A 13,695-nucleotide genomic window follows, 5' to 3' on the forward strand; every position below is an offset into this window, starting at 1 on the left:
GTAAGCTGGATGAGCTGCTGGTTCTGGTTCTGATGTTTCTGCTTTAGTCTGTTCACCCGCCCACCGGAGGATTGGCTCTGGTGGAGCTGTCACGTCTCATCTGAGACAGACACAAGATACAGAGGTGGTTCTGTAGGCATCCTCTTCCTCTGCCACAGGAACAGGGGTTGTGGACAGATTTATTACCAACTGCAGAAGACGAAGCATCAACTTGAGCGTCGTTATGTTCTTGTCGTTTGTGAGACCTCAGGAGCTTCAGTACGTGATTATTTTAATTATCAGTCAGAGACTCCAGCTCATTTCCATGCAGATGTTTTATTTTGTCTCACTGTGGCTGCAGGAGCAGGAGGAACAGCAGGAGAAGCTGCAGCTCCTACTGTTGCTCCTGGCCCCTTACTGCGGCAGGAGCAGGAGGTGCAGCAGGAGAAGCTGCAGCTCCTACTGTTGCTCCCCTTTGCAGCAGGAGGAACAGCAGGAGAAGCTGCAGCTCCTACTGTTGCTCCTGGCCCCTTACTGCGGCAGGAGCAGGAGGTGCAGCAGGAGAAGCTGCAGCTCCTACTGTTGCTCCCCTTTGCAGCAGGAGCAGGAGGTGCAGCAGGAGAAGCTGCAGCTCCTACTGTTGCTCCCCTTTGCAGCAGGAGGAACAGCAGGAGAAGCTGCAGCTCCTACTGTTGCTCCTGGCCCCTTACTGCTGCAGGAGCAGGAGGAACGGCAGGAGAAGCTGCAGCTCCTGTTGCTCCCCTTTGCAGCAGGAGCAGGAGGTGCAGCAGGAGAAGCTGCAGCTCCTACTGTTGCTCCTGGCCCCTTACTGCGGCAGGAGCAGGAGGTGCAGCAGGAGAAGCTGCAGCTCCTGTTGCTCCCCTTTGCAGCAGGAGCAGGAGGTGCAGCAGGAGAAGCTGCAGCTCCTGTTGGTCCCCTTTGCAGCAGGAGGTGCAGCAGGAGAAGCTGCAGCTCCTGTTGGTCCCCTTTGCAGCAGGAGGTGCAGCAGGAGAAGCTGCAGCTCCTGTTGGTCCCCTTTGCAGCAGGAGGTGCAGCAGGAGAAGCTGCAGTGAAGGGACCAGGAGCAGCAACAGGGTCTGGTTTAACTGTTACTCAACAATTCTCACATTTTAAAGATGTAAGTGAATTATGTCAGAATAAACAGGCTGCTGTGTGATTTTCTGGGTTACTCACAGGAAATCACACAGCAGACTAGTGTTTCTACACAGGAAGTGACTCAACCTTCAAAACAAAAGCCTCACAGTTAGGTTTTAAGCATGTTTGTTTTTAAAAACAACTAAAAATGTCTAAATGTTTCCATTTCCGAATTGAACAGATAATTACCTTTAAAATATAATTATGGCCTGTATTTCATTTTCAAAAAATGATTTCTAATTTTATTTTATTGCACCTAATTTTTATCCTAAAGAGTGGTCTGACACTTTCTTTTATTCTGCTGACCTTTCTGTTAAAATCATCTAATTACAAAACAACTCAGAACGTTGTTATGCCATTTCATTTTCTTTGACTTCAGTGCATTCAGCAGCTGGTTTGTAGCCACCAGACCTCCAGAACAGAAGTATTCTGATTACTCTTCATTTGTCTGCAGAGACGCTCCAGTGCTGAGCAGGAGCCTCATCCTGGAACAGAAAAGGGAGGAGGCCACGCCCTGCTGCTTTAACCATAACAAGAGGTAAATTCAGCATCCTCTCTCGCTCGGACTCTCTGCCAGACGTCACAAGAGTTTAATATAATAACAGACATTTAGCTCTAAATGTTATCTCACAAGGAGGAAGTGTTGGTCTTTGTAACCCCTCACATCTGCTCCATTAAACACACGCCGCTGACGAGTCACTGATGGTTACCATGGTGACCCTAATGAGCCTCTAGTGTGAGTGAAGTCACATGTGTGTATTTTATGTTTTTGTGAGCTAACCCTTTTCTGTTTTTAAACAGGAGTCTTGAATCATTATAAACTTTTTCTCGCGGTCCTTTCTCCTCCCAGATATAGGCTTTTATTTTGAAGGTGAGCCAACCGGATGTAGTGCCCAGGTTTTTTACAGCTGTTTGACATCAATCAGGTGGGTTTGGGTCTCCCGACCAGAGGTGCAGCTGCTGTCGCTTCACATCAGGAGGAGGTGAGTCCCGGTCCGGTTCGATGGTCCGGTCCGGTTCGGTCCGCTTCATGTGTTTGTTTTATCGTGTTGGGGAAGTTAGCTGGAGTTGAGCTGTTTAATGATTGGCTGGTTCGGGTTTATTTAATATTTATTTGCTGTGTGAAGGAATCCTGCTGCAGGGTTCCGGTTCTGGTTCTGGTTCGGTCTCAGGGTTTAATCAGTCTGGTTGTTGGAACCGTCTCCCGGGGGGAGGCGGGTTCTGGAGCTGTTCGTGGGCGGGATGGGAACGGGTCAGACCTGTATGATTGTTCCCCTTTTCTCTGCTCTCCTCTCCGTCCGCGGTGAACTTCCCTCCGACCAGCTCGGGTCAGAACCAGAACCAGCTCCCCACACAGGCTGACCCAGAGCCAGCTCAGCTCGGGTCAGAACCAGAACCAGCGCCTTCTCCTCTGAAATCACTCCTGGTGATGATTCACCTCCAGCAGTAAATCACGCGCAGGCTCCGTGTTCTGGTTCTGGTTCCGTTCATTTGTTGTGAAACTGCTGTTGAAATGTTTCTGACTCAACCAGGAAGTCAGAGAAAATCTTTTCTTCTTCTTTTCTTAAATCTGTGAAAGGAGATTTGATCAGGGTGTTTTAAGCCTCTGCCTCTAACTCAAGGGATGAGCCAGCCAGACGTAAAGAAGATGAAAATATGCAGAACAAAGACTAAATCGGATGAAAGCCCGGTGGGTTGTGCAATCCCACGTTTACATGAAGGAAACGGTTGTTGTGGAAACCTGGAACTCGGCAGGAATATTCAAGCAGCCTAAACATGTCAGCAGCGGTGAAGCTCCTGAAGTTCAGTCATGGTTCTTGGTTTTGCTCCTGCCCTCGAGCTTATCAGGGGCCCATCTGGCCCTCTTTGAACCCCCTCTGGCTCCGCCCCTGGCCCCCCCTCAGAACCATAATTTGGTCTGATTTCTGGAGTCGGCTCAGTCGGGAAACACCGCGATAACTTCTGGATCATCTGGAGGTTCTTTAGTTTCGAAACTTTTAGTTTTGTCCTGTCGTTGCTTCTAGTCACCCTGATCATAGTTCTACAACAGCCTGACAGTCTGGACATCCATGATCCAGAACCACTTTAGGAGATTACCGGAACGCCGTGCTGCTGGGAGGCTGAACAGAGTCTCAGATCAGGAGATCTGCACCTCAGTGGCAACGGGCTAACGGTACTCAGCCAGGCCTGTAAACACGGCCCACAGGATGGGAGTGCTTCATTTACTTTGAGGGTGTGTGTGTGTGTTTGTGCCACACACACACACACACACACACATCCTGATGGGCGATTCCAGCCTTTAATCAATACCAGCAGCAGCTAAATGTCAGGATCCACGAGGCTCTGGAGACGGAGCAGCCTGCAGGCAGGAACCTCACCCACTCTGGAGAACGTTCTGCTCCAATTAGGAAATAACAGGAATGATCCTGGAGACCGTTTGTTCAGTTTCACATCCTGCAGCTTTGGGAGATGTACCCAATATCTGCAACAAGCTGCAGGAGGAGCCTCTAACAATAAGCCCCGCCCCCTCAGGTAAACTCGACTGTAGAAACCTGATCCAGAGTCCAACCGGGACACAGGAAGCTGGACTTTCCATGACTGAATGTTGTTCTGTCTCTGTGATGATGTCATCATATGTCTCACTGCAGTAGAACCCCTAACAGCCACTGGTGGTTGCCATAGTGATGCTATTGAACCACTGGCAGCAGCTTTAACATTTCTGCTCTGGTGCTACCTAAAATGATCTTGTTGTATAAAGGGAAGAGACGAGGCAGAAGTAGACGTATTTAAGCTTCTAAAACCTCATCAAACCGACGTTTTCCTTCGTGTTTCAACAACAGACGGCTCACACGGAGCTTATTTACTCACGGAGGGACTTTTAAACCTGCTGACGATTATCCATATTCATGTTTGTAGTGAACTGAAACCCAGCAGCAGGTTTTAGCAGCAGCAGGAGGAAACTGAAGGTTCCAGCTGCTAAACTCTGGTTTTACATTAAAATAAAAATATTTAAATGATGATAAAATCAGTTAGCACTCAGCTGCTGTGGCTTCATTAGCTGAGGTTATTTCCTGTTTGCATCTGCAGAAATCTGAATGTGGGACTTTTTTTTACTATTTCAACTTCATGGTTAAATTTGGTGCATAAACTATAATTATCCTCTAAAGTGAAACGGTTTAGTCCTAAAGTCTGCAAACGCCTGGATTATTAAACTTTTTCTAAAATGTTTGCTTCAAATAAATCAGTAAAACTTTTATTTTTCTCACAAAGTTACAAAAATGAGAACAAACCTAGGCTTTTATTTTGTTGACACCAATGATGTCTGTACTTAAATATGTTCTGTGTGTGTGTGTGTGTGTGTGTGTGTGTGTGTGTGTGTGTGTGTGTGTGTGTGTGTGTGTGCATGCGCGTATGGGCATGTGTGTGTGTGCGCGCGTGCATGAGCGTATGGGTGTGTGTGTGTGTGTGCGTGTTTTAAATGAAATCTCTGAACATTAAAGATGGCCTCCAGCTGATGTTAGGTGGTTTTGTTTGACCGAAGCGCAGAAACGGCGACGTGTCTCACAAACGGGCCACAGCTTGTGTCCGAGCCAAATGTCCGACTGATGAAGGCGTCACATTTAAATCAGATCTTTATTTTACCGCCTGTTAAACGTTTCGTATTCTCGTTCACCTAGAACCATCAACACCAAACACAAAATCACTTCCTGCCACAGATTTATTTTTATTTTAAAACTCCAGCCTCAAATTTCCAGACTTCGTTTTTATTTTAGAAAAATTACAAACTTATTTTTAAATATTTCAAACATTTAAAAAACGACTAACTTTGGCTGTAAATCATTTAGAAACCTGCTAACCAGATAAACTAGGGAGACTAGAAATGCACAGATTCTGGTTCTGCGGACCGATACCGACACCAAATTTTGGCAAAGTTCTATTTGTTATAAACAGTTTTATTTTATTGAATTAAAATCATTTTCTTTGAATTTAATTCAATTTAATTTACTGAAACTCAGAAAATGACATGATTTTATTTTAACTGAGTCAAACTGATCAAACTAATTTTCAAACTGTGTTCAAATTCTCAAACTGGCATGCATTGATTTGCCTTTCAAAATAAGAGTCCCATCTGTGTGACATCCAATCCAATTTTATTTATAAAGCGCATTCAACAAGGCATTACAACCAAACAAGGCGCTGTACACTAAAATGTATGACATAATGATCGGAGTGTTTCTGAGCTGCATTCCAGACGTGTTCCAGTTAATGGGAGCTGTTGTGCTGCTGGTTTAACTGGTTACATGCCTCGGCGGGTCAGAAGGCTCTGATTAGTGGACTCTGAGAGGAGATGAAGGGTGAACAGGAATCGGGGATAAGTTTTAGCGGATCATACATGACACACCTGTGTTCTGTTACACACCTAGCTGCTCATCAAGGATCTGTCTAATTAAAGACTTGTTATGGTTCAACTTCATAAAAACTTTATTAATAGTAGTTTCTGTTCAGTCAGAAAACCAGCAGAAAAGTTTATTTTCCTTAAATAATCACATTTAGCTTCAGCCTAATTAGCGCAGAGTCGTCGTTTAACATGAGGATTAAAAGGTTCGGCTCTGTCTAATACCTGGAAAGATGGAGTCTATATGCAGAGAATTACTGTTGGTTTTATTTCATGTTCAGGTTGAAAATCAGATTCTTTCTGAATGGAACCTGATGATGAAGTTTAATCCGGTTTGGTCTTCGGTTGCTTCAGGTGGGAATAAATGTTTAGGTTCAGTCCTGAAATTTTCAGAGCGAAAGTGTTGCTTTAAACTACGACTCGGTTCAGAGCCGCTCTTCCAGTTTGTAGACAGAGGGTGTGTGTGTGTGTGTGTGTGTGTGTGTGTGTGTGTGTTCCCCCAGGTCATGATCATACATGTCATCACTCAGGTGTGGCAGATTAATCCAAGATTTCCTGAGGCTGAGACTGATGATCACATGACTCTTACTTACTCTTCCACCTTGATCTGAAGTAAAGAGAAGCAGAAACGTTAAAGCCACTGTCAGTGGCTCATTAGAGTCACCATGGTAACCATCCTGCTCGGGCATAAAGTCCAGCCTCCTGTGACCCATTAAAACTCTGGAAGACGTTTCTACTGTGATGTTTACCTGAGCTATAGTGTCCCAAAAAGGGGCGGGGCTTCTTCACCTGGTGCACCTGTTGCTCCGCCCCAGCAGATTCATGATGAATATGAATAATTCCGTTTCATTGCTGCTGTGAGGTTTTCACGTTTCTGTTTTATTTATTTATTTTATCCGACGGCTGCAGGTCGTTCCCACAACAGCACTCGGATGTGTTGTGGTTTCTCTCCTTTTTGGGAATCACAAGATTTCTCCTAAACAGGACACACACTCGCCTAAAGGATTATCAGGAACACCACCCTAATACGGTGTTTGGCCCCTTTTCTCCTTCAGAGCTGCTTTAATTGTACGCGGCGTTGACACAACAAGGTGCTGAAAGCGTTCTTTAGGAATGTCGGCCATATTGATAAGAAAGCATCTTGCAGATGATGGAGATGTGTGGGATGCACATCCAGGGCACGAAGCTCCCGTTCCACCACATCCCAAAGATGCTTTAACAGGTTGAGATCTGGTGACGGTGGCGCTTTATGCCATGGTGCATTATCCTGCTGGAAGTAGCCATCAGAGGATGGGTACATGGTGGTCATGAAGGGATGGACATGGTCAGAAACAATGCTCAGGTAGCCCGTGGCTTTTAAACCATGCCCATTTGGCACTAAGGGGCCTAAAGTGTGCCAAGAAACCATCCTCCACACCATGACACCACCACCACCAGCCTGCACAGTGGGAACAAGGCACGATGGATCCATGTTCTCATTCTGTTTACGCCAAATTCTGACTCTACCATCTGTCAACCAATTATTCGAGGATCCTTTGACCCGCTATCAGGAAGCTGTCCGCACAGCTAGAAACAGATATTTTGCAAATATAATCACTAGGCATAAAAACGACCAGAAGAAACTGTACAGTGTCCTCACCTCTGTACTATCCCTTAGAGAGTCTCCCAGCTCTTCTCCCTCTACAGGGGCTCTTTGCAACGAGTTTCAAAACTTTTCCTGCATAAAATCCAGGAAATCCGGTTTCTCTTACTCAGGCTGGGTTACCTGTTTGGAACCTCACTGTCCACCCTCATTCTCTTGCTTTGCTCATGTGATACCCTCTTCCCTGGTTGACCTAATCTTGGCTATGAAGCCCTCAGGCTCTCCAGAGGACAGCCTTCCTCCAAGACTGCTGCGCGATGTCCTTCCAGCGGTGGCCCCTGCTGTTTTGGATATTGTCAATTCCAGCTTCTCCTCTGGTGTGTTTCCAGCTGCTTTTAAAAATGCCGTTGTTCAGCCGCTATTGAAGAAACCAGGCCTTGACCAGTCTGACTGTGCCAATTATCGCCCAATCTCAAAACTTCCATTCGTCTCAAAAGTAGTTGAGGAACTGGCTCTCACGCAGCTTACTTCTCACCTAGATGACAATGGGCTTCTTGACCCATTCCAATCAGGCTTTAGACGTAATTACAGCACAGAGTCTGCACACATTAGGGTACTCAATGGCATCTTGATTCTGACTGACTCTGGCTCCCATGTGCGGTTACTCTTACTCGACCTGACCGCAGCATTCGACACTGCAGACCTCACCATCCTACTTCACAGACTTGAATTTTGGGTGGGTGTGACCGGTACTGCCCTCGAATGGTTTAAGTCGTACCTTAATGGTCGGTGTTTTAGTGTTCATGTTGGAGACTGCTCTTCTCCCAATGTCCCACTTCCATGGGGAGTACCACAGGGCTCCATCCTGGGTCCTCTCCTCTTTTCAATTTACATACTACCACTTGGTAAGATTTTAGCAAGTCTTGGGGTTAACTACCACTTTTATGCAGATGATTGCGAGATCTACCTTCAAATCAACCAACAGCACTCATTTTCTATAATGTCAGAATGCCTCTCCCAGGTCAGATCCTGGCTTTTCAAAACTGCCTACGGTTAAATGACAGCAAATTGGATGCCATTCTTTTTAGCCCCACTAACATGAATGGTGCTTTAGATGTCTCAATTCTCCCACTCAATCTCAAATCAGGTGCCACTAGCCTAGGTGTGAAACTGGACTCTGACCTTTCAATGTCTTCACAAGTCAACGCTACTGTCAAGTCCTGCTTTTTCCAACTCCGCCGCTTCACTCGTCTTAAGTCAATCCTCAAACGTCCGGATCTTGAGTCAGTCATTCATGCTTTCATTACTTCACGTCTGGATTAAGCAAATTCTGTCCTGATTGGGATTAATGCTTCAGCCCTAAGCAAACTGCAGAAGGTTCAAAATGCCACGGCCAGATTTTTAACCAACACCGACAGACACATGCGCATCACTCCCATCCTCGCAGATTTGCACTGGCTCCCAGTCAAATTTAGGATTAACTTCAAGGTCCTGTTATATGTTTACAAGGCTTTGTACTGCCCATCCCCATCCTATCTGATGGTCCTGCTGACCCTGTATGTTCCCACCCGTACCCTTCGGTCAGCAGATCTTCTGCTGCTTGTTGTTCTGAAGGTTCGGTACAAGTCACGGGGGAGCGTACCTTCTCTTATGCAGCCCCAACACTCTGGAACTCTCTGCCCCTCCGTGTGCGTCTGGCTCCCTCTGTTAGCAGTTTCAAGTCGGCGCTGAAAACGCACTTCTTTAGCATTGCCTTCCCTCCGTGACACTTCATGAAAATCTAGCACCGGATTTGAGTTTTTAATTCCATTTTTATGATTCAGTAGCTCACTTTTGGCACCTCGCACCATCTGGTAGCTCATTTGGTTTTATTTGTGCCATTTCAAATGTTTTTATCATTCGTCGCATTATTTTATTTTTTGATAGTGTTCTTCTATTTTATTGTTTTTAGTAGGAATTTTTATCTCCGACTATTTAAGCTTTGTTCTTATGTATTTTGCCTGTTTTATTGTGTTTCTTGACCAAGCATTTGGCTTTTTTATGTACAGCACTTTGGTTAGCTGCCATGCTATTTTGAAATGGTGCTTTATAAATAAATATGGTATGGTATGGTTGTAGCCCATCCGCCTCAAGGTTGTGCGTGTTGTGGCGTCACAGATGCTTTGCTGCGTTCCTCAGTTGTAACGAGGGTTAGGCTCTTCTATACGCTTGAGTCAGTCGGCCCGTTCTCCTCTGACCTCTAGCATCAACAAGGCATTTTGGCCCACAGGACTGCCACAGACTGGATGTTTTTCCCTCTTCACACCATTCTTTGTAAACCCTAGAAATGGTTGTGGGTGGAAATCCCAGTAACTGAGCAGATATTGGAATACTCAGACCGGCCCGTCTGGCACCAACAACCACGCCACGCTCAAAATAGCTTCAATCACATTTCTTTCCCGTTCTGACCTTCAGTTTGGAGTTCAGGAGATGGTCTTGACCAGGACCACGCCCCTAAATGCATTGAAGCAACTGCCCTGTGATTGGTTGATTAGATAATTGCATTAAGGAGAAGTTGAGCCGGTGATCCTAATGATCCTTTAGGTGAGTGTATAAGGATGCATCTAAGTGCTGGTGTCTGCCACCAGGGGGTGCTGTAACGTTGTATTTAGTGTTAAATGGACATGTCCTGTTTTTAACTCAGTCAGGATCCATCTGGATTATTTTAGGTAACTGGCTAATTCCTGCAGAAACGGGATTAAACGAGACTCCAGAGGGAAGGGGACACGTTTACTTCCCAGAGAGACGTTGTAAAACTGCCTCATTGTTTTAGAAAATTAGTCTAGAGGTTTGCAGGTGAGTCATTGTTTAATGACTTCTTAACCTCTGGGACGGGTCTTATTGATTGTTTCAGCTCTGAGAAATGAAACTGGATTATTTAGTAAGGTTTAGGAGTAAAGGTGGATCTGGGGTGGGACAGATCTGGGACGGATCTGGGATGGATCTGGGACAGATCTGGGATGGATCTGGGACAGATCTGGGATGGATCTGGGACAGATCTGGGATGGATCTGGGACGGATCTGGGTTGGATGTGGAATAGGATGGATCTGGGTTGGATGTGGAATAGGACGGATCTGGGTTGGATGTGGAATAGGACGGATCTGGGTTGGATGTGGAATAGGACGGATCTGGGTTGGATGTGGAATAGGACGGATCTGGGTTAGATGTGGAATAGGACGGATATGGGTTGGAGCGTTTCCTAAATAAGAAGATATTCCATGTTACTCTAACACCAGTTTGGATTCACCTGGTTGTGTTGGAAGCTATAAAGACACACAACGACATGATAAAAATATGAAACTGTTCTAAACAAAGATTTTTACCCTGATGAGATTATTTGGGTTTATATTATTCCTAAGTACCAACGTTTGGGTGATGGAGAAGCGGAGCAGCACTTGGAGGCAGATCTAGTTCTTCTTGTTCCGCTGAAGTTCTGCACTTGCTGTAAGTAGGTGATGGGTCATAGATTAGATCTAAGGAAGCATTCACCATGTTGTTGATGTCCCCGCAGCTCCAGACTGGGTTTAAAGGTTAGCATCAGCTCTGAAGTGATGATTAGCATCCAGCTAGGATGTTCTGGGTGAGCTTTATGAGCTTCCCGAATGAAAAAAGGGAAACCAGTGTGTCCCAGTAGCTGGTGTGTATGCAGGAGTCGGAATGCTTTGGTCCTCTGGAATGCCAACAATAAATTCCCTCCACCTTCAGGTTTCTCTCTCTGGAACATTCTAGTCATTCAACCTGAAATCGGCCGAGTGACCCTTCATCATCGCGTTTAAACCTGAATCACAGCTTTTCACGTTTCAGGTTCCTGTAAATGATTCAGTCTTCATCAGTAAATCTAATAAAACTTTGTAGGTTTTTATCTTCTGACCCATAAAACAACGACATCAAACATCCCCGATGAACCACAGAAGTGTTCTTAAACACGTAAATCAAACAGAAGCACAGTGGAATGATTGTATTTACTATTATTCCCCCATGCCCCCGTTATCACCCCTTAGTTACGTCCCTGTAAGTCCGAATGGAACCATTTAAAACGCCTTCAAACCAAAAACAAACCAAACTGTAAATGTTTGCTTCAGCAGGTTGTTGAGCTGAATTATCTGACAGCTTATTAGCCGCTGGTGAGAAATGAGAAGGTGAAATGTTTTCTTTGGTCTCAGACCTTTGAACTGGTGTTTTATTATCAGCACAAAGTCGTTTCTGGGTGAGAGCTGCCTGAACCCAGGTTAGTGATGAACGGATGAACTCACTCAAACATTTCATCGTAAGTAGAAGAATTATTGTTGTAACTCAGTAACCCTGTTACTGCAGGTGAAGAGCTCAGGTGTGTCTGAGAGGAGACGTCTCCTTTAACACAGGCTGGAGCCTCAAACAGGAAGTCCCTCCCTCTCCTCTGATTGGCTGGTTCAGACTCTCAGCCGTCCTCCTGAGCACTCTGACTCCACCCACCAAGCTTCACCTCCTTGGTCCGAGTCTGTCTGAACTCGGACCTTCGGTCTGTGGATGTGTGTGTGTGTGTTAGAGCGATTTGAAGGTGTGTGTGTGTGTGTGTTAGAGCGATTTGAAGGTGTGTGTGTGTGTTAGAGCGATTTGAAGGTGTGTGTGTGAGTGTGTGTGAGGCTGCAGAGGTCAGCAGCTGGTCTATCGTCCGTCTGACCAGCTACGGACTTTTGATGAGGATGAGGATTATTACGCGCCTCAGAGTCTCTCAGCCTCAGCGAGCTCAGGTCAGTGAATCCAGAACCGACCCGTTGGTTCTGCTGCTCCTTGTTCTGGCTGAATGTTTATGTGTGATAAAGGTGTGTGTGTGTGTGTGTGTGTGTGTGTGTGTGGCCTCCTCAGCTTTAGGAATCAGGTTCTTGAGCTGTTAAAACATTTGTTGTTGAATTAAAACAGTTTTTAAATAAAAAATATTTCTTTGGATCCGAGGGCTGTGCAGTGACGCAGTGGTTAGAGCTGTTGCCTTGCAGCGAGAAGGTCCTGGGTTCGATTCCCGGTCTGCGATCTTTCTGCATGGAGTTTGCATGTTCTCCCTGTGCATGCATGGGTTCTATCCGGGTTCTCCGGCTTCCTCCCACAGTCCAAAAACATGACTGTTAGGTTGATTGGTCTGTCTAAATTGTCCTTAGGGGTGGGTGTGGGTGTGTGTGTGTGTCTGTCTGTGTGTGTGTGTGTGTGTGTGTTGCCCTGAGATAGACTGGCTCTCTGTCCAGGGTGTACCCCGCCTGATTGCCGCTGGAGATAGGCACCCCCCCCCCCCCCCACACACACACACACACACACCCTGCGTGGACAAGCAGGTTCAGACAATGGCTGGATGGATCTTTGATCCAGCCCAGAACTCCAGACCCAGGCCATATCTCTTCCTATGTTTCCTTCCCAGCTGACAGACTTCCTGGAGGTTCTGGATCAGAAGTGTTTTGGTGGTTTTTGGCTGATTCTTCTTCACTCCAACACCAAAGTAAACAAACCCCTGCAGGGTTGCTGAGGGTGAGCTTTCAGCTGGCGGAGGACGGACGACGCTGCTCCGGATCCTAAAAGTTCTCCGGCAGAATCCGGGTCTGAAAATCTCATCAGCTGCTTTTATAGTTCATGATTAAACATTTAAATGCTTGAAGCCAAAGGTCGGACCAAGGTCGAGGACCCAGGTCGGCGATCAGCTGCTGTTTGGGGGAGAAGTCAGAGGTAGCTGATGAATTAATCATCTGTGACATTAATTAAACTTCTGACAGCCTGGAAATGAGCAGAGCAGCACAACGACCCGACTTCCTGTTTGTGTTTGATCTTTAGTTTGTTTTATGGAGATGAAACCTTTATTCCGGTCCATAAATGAACCCAAATCTAAAGAAATGTTAAAGCTGCTGACTGTGGCTCATCAGGGTCACCATGGTAACCACTACACTGATCCTCCAGCTACAGACCAGGACAGCAATAAAGCTGCTGCAGTTCTTAGTCATCCACTGATTGCTTGATGGTGTGTGTGTGTGTGTGTGTGTGTGTGTGTGTGTGTGAGATGGGGTTAATCTTTTTAACTGGTTTCTCTTATTTTCCACCTCAACCTTTAACTTGGAGTGATCTAAAACCCGGACCGGATTCATCCTGACTAGTCTGACTTCCGTTTAGGTTCTGTGCGTTTTACCTGAGAGCAGACGACCAGAACCGGACTGAACGGGTCTGGCCTTGACCCTGGTCTGACTCTCTGGAAGAGGCTTTTTTTTTTCCTGCCGCTGCGTTCCCAAACGGATCAGAGCCGAGGACTGGAATTTCCCACCCGACTGCAAACAAAGCTGTTGAACTTCTCAGTTTAAGTAGAAAATTCACAAATGAACAAGAAATGGAGGAAAAACAAAATTTCTACCAAAAACCTCATGTTAAACATTAAAAACAGCAAATTATTCATGAAATAAAACAAGTTAAGTTTAAGGAACGTAAAATAATTCAGTTTAAAAACCAGAGAGAAGAATTTATTTAATTCAGTTTATTTATAAAGCACCAAATCAGGACCAGAGTCATCTCTCCACACGGTAAACACTCCAGCAC

The 13,695-nt window shown here is 45.8% G+C and overlaps 1 protein-coding gene across 5 annotated transcripts in view; it reads left to right on the forward strand.

Annotated features, from left to right (window-relative positions):
* Positions 1-1,600: 1,600 nt before the first annotated feature.
* Positions 1,601-13,695, forward strand: part of pld1b (phospholipase D1b) — a 47,285-nt gene continuing 35,190 nt past the window's right edge. For 2 of the 5 annotated variants that reach the window (XM_015955582.3, XM_054750975.2), the window contains exon 1: positions 2,023-2,117. The gene's annotated coding sequence lies outside the window, so the exon portion shown is untranslated. Of the gene's footprint in view, positions 1,673-2,022; positions 2,118-10,105; positions 11,883-12,538; positions 12,841-13,695 lie in introns of those variants that run through there. The other 3 variants (XM_070553506.1, XM_015955584.3, XM_015955583.3) reach the window with 3 other exon arrangements.

Source organism: Nothobranchius furzeri, chromosome 7, assembly GCF_043380555.1.
Source record: "Nothobranchius furzeri strain GRZ-AD chromosome 7, NfurGRZ-RIMD1, whole genome shotgun sequence".
Lineage (NCBI taxonomy): Eukaryota > Metazoa > Chordata > Actinopteri > Cyprinodontiformes > Nothobranchiidae > Nothobranchius > Nothobranchius furzeri.